Below are 13,209 nucleotides of genomic sequence, written 5' to 3' on the forward strand. Positions count from 1 at the left end.
TCAGTTCAATGGTAATATGAGAGAAAACTGAAAGTAAATAAATAACTTAATAAAAAATAAATAAAAATAAATGTCCACAATAAGGGTAATGTCAAGAAATTCCCCTGATTTAAAAGGATTGGATTCACAAGATCCTCAACAACAAATGACTGTAGGATGGGTGGAATGGGTTGAATTTACACTGCAGATTGAAATGTATTTTTCACCTACTGTCATGTAGACATTTTCTATTTCACTTTATCCAAACAAAGAACAATCAGATTCTGAGTGTTTGCATGCTCATGTTTAAAGCATGGAAATTGAAATTCCAGATCTGCAAAAACTTGATGAAGAAAAAAAAGAAATCCAAATTCTGCTGGCAGTATTAAAAGAAAAAAACTGCTCTGGTGGTCTTAACCGGCCATCATTTTCTTACTTAACAATAATGGACACCATGTGAGGAACCCTTGGTCCCACAGTCAAAACCAGCGGGCTGAATGAAAAAGAGGAAAGAAGAGGTCGAATATTTATGTTTCCCAAAGAGCTCACATCCGGAGATAATCTGCTGTATCTTTAGATAATCATTAGTAGCTTATACGCACCGGCTGAGCTGTAATTAATGGCAGGGAAGCTATGACATGGTGACCCAGGGATGTTTGTCCTATCACTGTATGGCCTGTTCATTAGCAAAAGCTGGAGCCAGTCACATCTTCTGCTTCTGATTTAAAGTTGGTACAGTTTAGCAAGAGATATACTAGCAGACAGTGCTCACTGTGAACACTAGATCATCTTTTTCTAAATGCAGGGTCTTAATAGCTTCTGTCAACCTGAGATAATGTAAACATTAATTTCATTTTGAGTTGTATCTCACTACACAGACCTGTACTGATCTATTCCCTCTATAGATATAAAATGAACTACAAATAATGTAGTACAAATAACGTGAAAAGTCAATGAAAGCATGCGTATAGACACAGCTAGAAATATGCAGTCGTTTAGCACTGAAATGGTGTTTTGGAAAATCTGTGTAACCTGGTTTTGGTGTTGAATGGGTTACATCCAACAGTAAGTAACTCAGCTCCCATTTTATTTTCAGCAAAATATTTTCTTATGATTAAAACCTTACTTTAACAAAAACCGCTTTTGAAGCCAAACTTTAAATGTTTACTGAAATCTTGTAGCTTAAAATAACATGAAAAATAGTTGGCATGTGTGTGTTGTTAACACATATTATCACATAATATATTCTTATTCTTATCCCATGTTTTTATTCTAAATTCCAGATTTAAGCTTATAAACTTTTACTGTTTATTTATTTATTTATTTTTGTTAACAGTATTTTCTTTTTTTCTTATCTATTGTGTGTGTATCTGCATACATTTCCTAACATGGATAAATAAAGTTATATTGAATTTAATTAAACTGAAAAATCATTTTGTAGTGGAGATATGTAACGCTGGTATTACTGTGGTCCACATGAAACCTAAGGTAAGAAAAAATATTGTTATTGTACAAAGAAAAAATGTGCTGCATCACAACCCAAATGTCATGAACATCTCTGACCATTGAGTGAACCATGTGATTTACAGTATGTGATCATCTTTCCTATAAGAAGCTGCTTATAGACATCCCCCGCTTACTGATATCACTCATGCTCTAAAACATCATCAGTAAGAGAGCCAGAAGACTATGGACTCTCAGTCTATGAACAGTATGCACGTATGTTCATCCCTCCACTGTGAGATGTGTGGGAACTCTTCACTTCAGCCGCACAAATTCTCTGTCATGCCGGCTCCAGTGTCTGGTCTTGTCATTTTTCACCCCACCACCGACACCGCTGTGCAAGGGGAGAGGATGTGTGTGTTTGTGTGAAAAGCACACCTGGCAGAGAGGGGGACCTATAACCCCACCCCTCCACCAACCCGACCTCAGATCCCCCCCCTCTTCTTTCTCCGCCCTCCATCCCACCTTCTTCCCTTCCCTCCTTCCCGGCCCCCGAGGGGAGAGATGGATCTGTGTCTGGGGCTGCTGATGTCACTCTTGGCAACCTGAGGTTTAAGAGTTCAGAAGCTTGAACTGGAGGAACTATCTCACTTTGTTTACAATGAATGCAGACTCGGGTATATGCATGAGAAAGCTGTAATACTTTCTGTTTACAGCTTGTGGTCAAGTCCTTTTATCATTTGCTTTGTCTTCAAATGTATGTAATTACATTCTTTAATGGTATACAATTTTTTGTACCTCTTGTAGAAAAAGTTTTTGCTGTTTATGGCATTTCTTTTCTTCATTCACTTGAACAGTGGGGCTGATGAGGAGGGCACTGTGGAAAAAATACAGGCAAACAAAACTTAATAGAGACCAGGAAAGACATGTGTTTCCAGAGGTGGGGATTAAACAATTGAGAATGAAATCTGTCAGCCTAGCCAAATCATCAGAGCCAGAATATAAAAAATATGGCCCATAAAGTCAAATAAAATTGCATGGGAGAGAAGGTCCAATATCACCAGTTTGTAAAGAAAATCATATGTTTTCTTAGAGATCTTGAAAAGCTAGCAAGGATAGCAAAATTAATCGATTCAAGATATCTCAAAGTGAGCACCCTCCCTGAGAGGAATCCTAAAGAGATACCGTATGTGGTTTACATGTATGCTCACTATATGTAAACACAGACATGAAGACAAACAGTCGCAGAATGCCCAAGATGCTTTATGTGGCTGGATTCACTTTTGAGGATTTAGGCCTTGTTCTGTACTGTCAAGTGAAGACACGCAAGAGAAGACAGCAGAGCACATGTCATGGAAGTCAGTCTGGATGAAAAGACTTGTCTCTCTTTCCTCAGTCAAGTCGTCATACTGTGCAGTCATGCTGCAGAAGTTTACGGATTTTTAGAAGTCTTGACATTGTCCCATCAATTACAGGACACTGATGTCACGGGCCTCCATGAATACTTTCAATATACGCAGTCAAAGACAGAGCAGTGAAAACATATCCCAAGCACATCTTTTGGCATCTTCACTTTTTCCATAGAAGTGTCAGTGGCTCTGCTAGACATGGATGTATCAGCGTTCATACGTGTGTGCATGTGTGTGTGTGTCTGTGAGAGAGACGGAGTGTGCATATGCATGTGCATGTGTGTGCACGTTAAGTGATTAACACTCCCTTCTTGATGTCAGATAAAAGCATGAAAAATGGTGCAGAGTAAAAAAAAAAAAAAAAGGGCGTCTCCTTTGCCAGTTGTAGCTTTAGTTATCTGATCGATACCGTGCAATTACGGAGATTTATGTCGTTCAGCATTCCAGGGTGAGTTCGTCTCACAGCCACCTGTGGAAATATGATCTGTTTTTAACTCATCGAACAACAGGAGAGGAGAGGAGACGAGTGTTAGCTCATTCACCTAAGTTTCCACTATAAATACATCTGATTACACTTACACTTCATGGTATGCCATCCAGTATGCACTTCCAAACCAACATATTATTATAGTTTGATTGATATAGTGTAACTGTCCCTTCTGTTTGGGTCAGGTTTGACTGGTATCTCAAAACCCATTATTTTACCTGTGACTTAAGTGTTCAGGTTTAAAGGGGTTTGGAAACCTTTCTCCCCCTCTCCTCTGTTAAACTATTTCAAACGCTGACAGTAAACAAAGCTTAAAGGCCAATTTATAGTTTTGCAATGTGGCCGCGAGGCTCTGCATGACATACATTTCATAAATCGTGCAGCCCAAAATTTGTGACCGCGCACACTGAACACACTACAAGCGCACCCACTGCGCATGCACAAGAAAAACTAATTGGACACTTGTTTCATGTATTGTATCTATGTACTGTATTCCTCATCCTTAGTCCTATTCTCATTGAACTGGCGCACACACAACTTTCTTTTCTCAACCTTTTCTTATTGTTCTGCCAATACAAAAAAAGGAAGTTTTCCTCTTGCTGTCGTGAGATTGCCACCTTCTTTTTAAGTGTGAAATAGTGGAATGTGCCTATGCATGCACATCTCGATGTCGCCGTGCAATTCCACAAATGCCCGTGGATATGTACACGGTAACAATGAACTGGGCTTGAGAGTATTTTGACACTACTATTCAGGTCTCTGGTGTCAACATTTTATCTCAATCCAAATATCTAGGTAGAACAGAATTTGACATTCTTCATCTTTTAAGCCATATCTCAGATAGAGATTTGTAATGGAGTTACGATCATTGTATCCAACGTCCATGTTGGAAAATAATTTGGATCACTTATTAGCCATTTACTCACCACTTAGCTGCCTTGGCTTGATTGGAGTAGCTATACTGAACTGCAATCTTCACATGCTAAATGTTTATCAATTCTCAATATTTCTATTTGTATCTCGGTGCACAGTAATAAAGTATAAAGTAAAGTATACACCAGTAGTAGTAAGCTGCAATAAATTCAGTTCTATTGAATAAGGCCTGTACAATTCTGCAGTTGCAGCACAACCAACACTACAGAAGATTGAGGAAAGACTATTCAAAACTTCAAGGGTGGTTGCCACTATATAGTGTAGAATGCATGCACTCTCCAAAACAGCCCATGATAGTCTGAGGATAAATGTTGTCTCTGGTCAGTCCTGATGTCCCCTGAGGCAGCAGGTCATGCGCTAAGAACGATGGGCTTCTGTTTTAAGGCTCATCCACTGAGGCGCTGCTTGCTCCGTACGTGGTAACAGTGATTCTAGTTCCACTACATGATCTCTGTAGGAAACCACATGGTTGTAAAGCTCCAATTCAAGGATCTGACTGTGAGGCCTCTAACACTCACAGCTGCAATGGAGGACGGATTGTTGTCCATTTAACATCCATCATTTTTTTCTCTCATTCTGTGTTACCCCTCACTGACTTTGGTCCCTTCTCTTATTTTTTCCACCTTCTTTCCGTTTTTTTTTTCTTTCCTTCCTTCTCCATAATGACTCACACAGAAGGAATGAACAAAACTCTTCAGCCCCCACCAGCTCTCATAAACTCCATTTTACAGACAAGTTTTATGGCTGCGCGATCTAGGAACCTTGAAATCGCACTGCATTCTCCTCTTGCAGAGGACCGCATCCTACCGCTCAGACAATAAGTCCAAACTGCATTGTTTTGCTCAGTATTTCAGTCCAGATAAGTTCTGTCAAAGCAGGTTTGCTGTGTAATTACCTGAAGTGCTCAAGTTTGATCAGATTAATTTGCAAAAGGTCAAAGCATCAGGCTTTGCTCTAGTTCCAAAGGGAATAATGGTCAAAGTAGTTTTACCTCCAGTAAACAAAGTGATCTGTCAAGATTTTAAAGAGCCTGTCTCCTCCACAATAAAACATAACCTTCAGTCTCACAGAGAAGTATTTATCCCTACCTCACACTAAACTGGACTGAAAAGGCCACCCAATCTAGAGAAGGCTCCTGCACCAAATTTGATGATTCTTCTTACTTGGGTTTGAAAGTGTCATGTGTTTATACATGCTGTTTCAAAGGGTTTTCTTTCCTGCACGAAGAAAAATGTCTGGGATAAAACACTGTCCTGAAGCCTGTTTCAGATCTCGTAAGTGGAAAATTTCACTGTAATAAATTACCAATGCTGACACACTAAAGGGCTTTGTGGATCTGTCATATTCAAACATTTCATTAGACAATGGCATCAGTACATGATGACACAGCTTAGGTCAAACCATTCCAGACCTGGTAACTGTATCTCTTATTTTCTCTCCCCACAGAGCTTCGTAACTGGATTTACTGCAATGCGATACAGGAGCAAGTACTGACTGTGGAGATGGTGGTTTGTGGTGTGTGTAAGTGTGCGTATGAGCATATGTGTGTCACTGTGTTTTTGCGTTTGCGTGAGTGTGTTTGCGCATATGTTTCTGTGTACGCGTACATTTGCGCATATACCGACACACTACTGTGTTTAGGAAAGAGATCAGATGTTTGCATGGTCCATCTCCTGGATGGTGGAGGAGCAGAGGACGCTAGGATATGCCCGGCCCGAGGGGATCCTCTTGTGTGCTGAATGGAATTGAGGAATGCCACCATAGACAAACACGCTGCAAGCTATGAAACAACCGCCATACAACTGAAATCTACACTGTGCGTCCCTGCTATCCAGCACAAAAGGGAAGTCAATCCAAGAAACTAAAGGAGAGAGAGAGAGAGGGAAAGAGAGAAAGAAAAGAAAAACAAACATTACAAGGGTGCCTCAGTATAGCCCAGAGGGGTTTCAATGTAATGTCACAGTAATGCTTAATATGGAACACAGCATGTAATGAGTTGATGTAATAATAACACATGCATTTCTCTTTTTTTAATTTTATCATCTAACAAGATCTATCCATAGTCTTACAAGACACATGTGTGGTCAAGACTATATCACTACCGCAAGCTAGAAACTCATGCAATGCAGTTTGAAATGATACCGTCAACATCCAAGCTAAGATCCTTTGTTTCCATGTAGTTACATAATGAAGTTTGATAAGACACAAGGTAAAACAGGTCAGGTGTGTTGGTGACTGCAAGTGTAACACACAAATCTACCTTTACCCAATTTATTTTTCTGGATTATTCACTTATTTTTACTTAGTTATAGTTCATAAATTGACTTTGTCCATCCAGAAATCAGGTGATATTCTCCTGTGCGATAGCATATGCAGTTGACATGCAAAAAAATATATTGTTTTCAAGTCTTCACATGGGTCAGCCATTGATCTTTGAGCCTTATATGTTAAATTGCTCTTGAGTGAAACACTGGACTATGAATTGCTCCCAATATATGTGTAAAAACTATTTTAAGTTTATATTGCTCTGGGCAAAAACATCTGCCGAAAATGAGCAAACGTATATGAGTATTTTATGTTATACTTGGAAAAGCCTTAAAACTTTTTAAGAACAGCAGTTTGAGTTTCACAAAGCTGGCAAATTTTCAACCACTTATAAACATTTCTGGTTTTCATGATACACTGTATTTATTCCTTAAGGCCCATCCTTGCATTCAATATTTTTAGACCTCTTTAAAACACTATCCACGCTGAAGGCAACTGTGCTATCTCAATTGATTTAGAGGAACTGTTGATGGATAATTAATATATTGAGTTTCTAGTATTCTGTGCATGATAAAAGGCCCAAGCACTCCAAAAAGTCCATGAATGATTCCATAATGAAGCTGCATGCTCCTAAGAATGGTTTATGGACTTGTTGCACACATAGAGAGCAAAGACCTTGGATAATAGGACTGGAGGAGCTCTCTGGTTTTGGTTCTTCCTCAATGTTGTTTGCCACATTTGCTTTATGTAGAACACCCACAATTTAAAAAAAAAAGCTTCCTGCACTGGCAAGGGGTTTATGAGGTGAGGGAGCTTTTTCTTTTTCAACATTCAGACAGATAGCATTATCATACCCGTGCGTGTGGATCCGCAACATTGGCTGACAATTGTCACTCATGTACTTTCTAATAATTTGTGCATGCTTGGCAGGATATTAAGCAGGCTTACGATCATGTGAGACGAAACGATTTGAACTCGTGTTTGTGATAGAAGGCGTGCGTGTGTGAGGGAATGTAATTGATTTATTTATTTTATGACAAAGATGCAAAGCAAGTGTGAGATTTCCTACTGTAATGCAGCTTCGGAGAGAGACACGGAGCCATTGTGGGATGAAGGTGGGGGGAAGGTAGCTTCTCGTCTGTGGCAGGCCCTCGCAATCCTTCCAAACCTTCCAAGAACGTTGATAAGCAGATCCCTGAAATGAAATCTTCCCCAGCACCCGGCTGGATCTGCCCCTAATCGTTTTATTTACAGTCACTATAAAAGACGCCTCCCTTTTAATGGCGCTGTGAAATAATAGGCAGCCAAGGAACAATCGGTACAGTCCTAAGCGCATTCCCCCCTTCCATTTTCACATTAGGCTAATCGAGGCGAGGGGAAGGATATAAAGACATCAGTTGGATGAAATGAGTGTAATTGGAGAATAATGTAGTTAGTTTGCTCTAATCTTCTGCATAATATTAAAATGTTCTCAATGCACCCCAGCTGCAAGCAATCACCCCGCTCTGAGGGGAAACCTGGGCGACGATGTTTGGAGTGAGGAAGGAGTGTTTGAGTGAGAGATTTGGGAAGAGATATATGAGAGAGCAGGAAAAGGAAAGTGGGAGAAACAACTGAGAGCTTCAGTAGGAAGCCCAAGCAACTGTCTATGAAGGCCTTTGCCTGGATAAACTGAGCCTTCATCTATCTTGTCCCTGTCATGGAAAAGCAATCCTTGCACCCTGCTGACGGCTGGCTAATTTGTACTGAGGGCTTGTTGGTTGCCAAGAATGGTTATGGTGCTGTTGAAATCAGGAACAGTCGGGACCAAAACTGTCAGCATGGGTTTCAGAGGTTCATTTTCTCCATGCTGAGTGCAGCCTGGTACAGCCTGACTGTTTTTATTTATTTATTTATTTATTTGCTGCCAAAAAGCATCCTCCAGTACACCAGCTTACAATGTAACCAAACTGTTCTGAGCACACAGATGCATTTTGGGAATTAACAAGTTTTCTCTGTGACTGGAGTAGAACAACTTGCTTTGTGTACACAGAGAACCATTATTTGAAATGATTAAAGATCTACTCGGGGTGTGAAAACATCTTCGGCTACATCTATTAAATTTTGTGCAACTTTAATGGCCTTGAGATTGGATATTGAGAGGTCATCAGTCATTCTGTTCAATATGGTCTCTTATACCTCTTTAGTTTTAAAAAATGACTGTTGCCTCTAACGCCTCCAACGCTGGGCCAAAGAGGCTAAATGAAGTTTTGATCATCCCGCTCTATACAATTAGGACTGTAGGGAAGTTGTAGTGTGAGCAGGCACAGCAGTAGCCTCACAGTGGAATTAAGGGTGAGGTTTATTAGTCCCCCTTTGGCTTAGCCTTGTCTGTGATTTCAAGGCAAAAAAAAAAAAAAAAAACTCGCTCTGAGGCGGCTCTTTAACTGGTGTTATTGTGCAAGAAAATTGTCATTAGACAGTGGAACAAATAACCTCGAAACGTCATGGGTGTCTTCACTAGGGATCTAAAACAACAACAAAGAATTAATCAAATTAAAAGGAAGCCTTGTTATGCGATTTCAGTTTAATTTCCACAACCAAGCCCTCTATTTAGTGTTTCACAAAACCTAAAAAAAAGGGCAAGTCACAGTTTAGGGGCTCAGTAACAGTTTTATATTAGTGAAGAATTATCAATCCTTTAAGCTAATTTGGATAAGTTGGGGAGCCATAAAGTGGGCTATGAAAATGGAGTAGCCTATTTGTTAAGCTCCCACCCCCTTCCACACTCTTTTTATGCCACTGGAGCACTAATGCACTTTTGTTTTCCCTTGTTGATCATCTGCCATTTAAGGCACATTAAATCCTGCAAATTAATATAAATCTATGAAAGCTATTAGTGATTACCGCCCGGTATCAGGCACCCACACAGGCCTTGAGTAGGTCCTAAATAATTACCATAAAAGGCGTAAAGCCCTGTCGTCTACTCTATGGAAACAAACTATGGTGAACTTTTTTAGTGTTGTTTCACAGATACTGCAACTTCTAAAACTCCTCTAATTCCTCGTTACTCTCTTCTCCCCTCCTATTGTCCCTTCTGCACTTTTTCTTCATTTAAGTAGACCTTCCTCTGCAGTCCCTTCTCCACTTTCTCCCAAATCTTTTCCTCTCCTCTCTCTGTTCCTCATAGCCAAGCAGTTTAGGCAAGTGCCATATGCCCTGATTAAAGCTAGCGGCAGGCCAAGGAGCACAGGGAGGCTGTTTTGTCATTAGCCCCTCACGCGGCTGAGGTGGAAACTCATTTAGCCCCATGCTGGACCTTCATTATGATAGACTTGTATCAGATGGCATCTCTGGCTGGGATCTCTGGCTTCTGGCTAACGGATGGGGAGATGCTGCGGCTTCGGCCCCTCTCCAGCCCCAGCAGGGAAAGAGAAAGGGCTTTAAATGGGGATAGGGCTGGAGGAGAGTAGTTGTGGCTTGGTAATGGGAAGTGAATAGGGATGGGAGGAGTGGCTGAGAGTGGTGCAGGGGGAGAAGAGCAGGAGTTGGGGTCAGACCTGAGGTTAAAGGTTAAGGGTCCTCGAGGTGGGACTGGAAAAGTATGCAGCTATGGATGAGAGAGGAAGAAAATATTAAGGATAAGGAATTTTTTTTGTACTCTTATACTAATCTGAGTTGCACTGAGTTTGAACAGGTGCTTCTGCCTACCTCCAAAGCATGTTTTTCAATCTTAAACTGTAAGTTTTTGCATAGTGCCTTCTTCACCTGCAGATCACCTGTCAGTTATCAGGGTGTCCAGTACTGTGATGTCTTTCTCTAGGCTCAAGTAAAGTTTCTACTCTTGTAAGTGGAGCTCTCTTCTTATTCTCAAATTCTCGTTATTCTAGACACATATTGGATACTAGCTGGTCCTTATATTTAGTATTAAAAATCGTTACATCAGATGTTACCGAATGTTTGTAAATCACCATTGCACTATAGTACTGTGAGTGCTGATATAGGTAGCAAAAAAGATTTAGTTATAGGTAGACTTTACTGTCCCTCTGAATGAATGTATGGTGAAGTGAATTGGCATTTTGATGGGAAAAGGCTGGAGAAGAGATATGAGGTGGGGGTGTCTTGATCGGTAGAGGTTGTTTCTGCAGCAGAGGAATAGGCCTATGAGGGGATGGGGATGGGGCTGGAGGGAGCTGAGGCCGAGGCCGCATAGAATGAATAGATATGGGCCTGAGGGTCCAGATTCAGAGTTACTAACATGGTGACTGTGAAGACAGTGGGGCAGGAAGAGTAGGAGAAGACAGCTGGGCCTGGAGGAGAAGGCAGTTGATGGGGCTCTGGTCTTGAGATGGGGCCGTGGAAGGATCTGGGTCTTGCTCAGCCTGGTGCCTCTCTGGCAGATGCTGTAGCAGACTGGATGAGGGGACCACCACTGACAGACTGCTGGCGGCTAGAGCTGTGTGTTCCTGGTAGACCGAAACCACCTCTCTGTCTGGCTGTCTCTCTCTGCCTTAGTCTCCCTGACTCTACCCCTCCCTCTCTCTATCTTTCTCTCTGTCTCCAATTCCTCTTCTTCCTCCCTCTTTTCATTGTACCCACTACCATCAATGCTTACAGCTGTACCTCCTACACACAAATCCACACACACACACACACACACAGCAAAAACATGCTTGCTGCTGACACACACAAAATACCCTGCATACAGTGCGTACATGGAGTACAAAAATTATCAGCTTCAAATGTTCCAAAGCAAATGGCTGAAACAAATTTCTCCCTATTTGCTGACAGTTGTGCTACCTCCTGTAATAAAAAGTCAATGAACCAAGAGCAGTCAATATATTCCAATAACAAAGAGAGAGATTTGTCATTTTCTCACTCTCTGCTTTTTTTCTTTTTTCTTTTTTTTTTTTGATGAAAATATGATTTTCTTCCTTAGCATGAGAAGAATGGGGGTGGTGGGAGAACCACACATGCACACAAACACAGTCACACTGTCTCTTAAAAAAAGAGAAATCCAGGGAAATATGCCTGCACCCCCCACTAAACACAACCTGAAGAGAAGGCATCTGACTGTGACAAACCAAATACACTCTGTAATAGAATTTTCCATCTCTGCAAAACTGATAAGGAAGAGAAAACATAACAACAGCGAGTGGCACATATCTGAAGTAGATGATTTCAAAGAACAACACCAAGGCACTCCAGATGCCTCCTCCCGCTGAGTTCTTACATAAATATGCCGTTAAGCAATATGATGTATTATTATTACCTGAAAACATGCTATGAGCCGGAGTAGGCAGCATATGAGCCAAGCGCCTTAGCTCCCCAAAGGAGATTGTCTCGACACCACATATCAGCCTGTGCTATTGGATTCCCTGACTTTTAACTGGGTTAACCCACTTCCTGGTGAATACAAATTCAATTTTAACTGCCGCAGTTTTTTATTTGCCATGCGTGCCCCCCCCCCCCCCTCCCTCCTTCCCTTTTCACTTGCCTTGCTCTCAATAGACTGGCATAACCGCGTAGAAACAATTTTCCTCTATTGAGTATACACAAACTATAAAATTAAAATGAAGTGCTATTACAAGTGAGCAAAAAGGAGAGGGGGGAACTGGAAATCTCCTCTAGTTTCTTTTATTTCTGCCATCCATCTATCTTCGCCCATAGCTCTCTTTCTCCCCCTTCTCCTGCCATCCATACTGGTAGATGTTGATAATCTTACATGTCCTGTTTCCTGGTTCAGGATGGAGCAGCCATTTACAGTGGATACAGACTCAACTTTAGCCACACTGTAAAAAAAAAAAAACAATATTTCTGCAAATTTTAAGGCTTTAATGAGATACAGTTTATAAAGTTTACTCGATGAATATCCATTCTAAAAGAATTTCTCAGGAATTATTTGCTGAAAGTCTGTCATTCCAGATTTATATTGCAAAAATTGAAAGCAAATTGACTCTGATGGAAACTGATTAATCTATCAAGTTAACAACCAGTATGTTACATCAGAATTGAAGCATTTTATACTCTATGTTTATGATAATTGTTTTGCATTATTCATAAAGCACTTCATAAGCTAATTTCTTTGTAGTATTGTTTGCCTGAATGTATTAAGAGGCTATACTTTACTGTAATTGCATAATATAATATGAAAGAAAAACAGGGGGCACACAAACGTATGATGGCTACACATCTTATAAAAACATAACTATCAGAAATATAAATGTCCATTTTAGATGATCTCAGAACATTTAAAGCTCCCCAAAGAGGCTTCCAAGACAGTACTTGATGGAAAACAGTGGTCCTTACAAGCACCTCTGAGCACTTTTTAAGGCACACTGAAGGTCTTCAAAACACCACTTTTTTAACAGTGCAGGCCTGTCTTCCAGGGCCTGTGTGACTGTCTTCTCAATGGGCTAATGGCTTTCCTCAAGCAAAGGGAGGGTGAGCGGGGCCTAAACAAAGCCAGATGAGAGAGTCAGGAAGCCTTTCAGGACTTCATTAGGTCTTCTCTCTGAGAGGGGAGGTTAAGAGCCCAGCAAGCTGGTACTGTTTAGCTGCTTAACATCAACAGGAATGCTCACGCAGCTGCCCCATAGACCCACCGACGAGCACACACAGGACACAGCAACGTGAGGCAAACACACACATTTGCAGATATGTGCGCCCCGTCTCACAACATACTACATGCGCACATGGAGACAGATAGACGGC

General features: G+C 40.9%; 1 long non-coding RNA gene across 1 annotated transcript in view; it reads right to left on the minus strand.

Moving 5' to 3' along the window:
- Nucleotides 1-2,205: 2,205 nt before the first annotated feature.
- Nucleotides 2,206-13,209, minus strand: part of LOC122972584 — a 96,376-nt gene continuing 85,372 nt past the window's right edge. The window contains exon 5 of the long non-coding RNA XR_006399781.1: nt 2,206-2,299. This is a non-coding gene — a long non-coding RNA (uncharacterized LOC122972584). The remainder of the gene's footprint in view (nt 2,300-13,209) is intronic.

Source organism: Thunnus albacares, chromosome 21 (assembly GCF_914725855.1).
Source record: "Thunnus albacares chromosome 21, fThuAlb1.1, whole genome shotgun sequence".
Lineage (NCBI taxonomy): Eukaryota > Metazoa > Chordata > Actinopteri > Scombriformes > Scombridae > Thunnus > Thunnus albacares.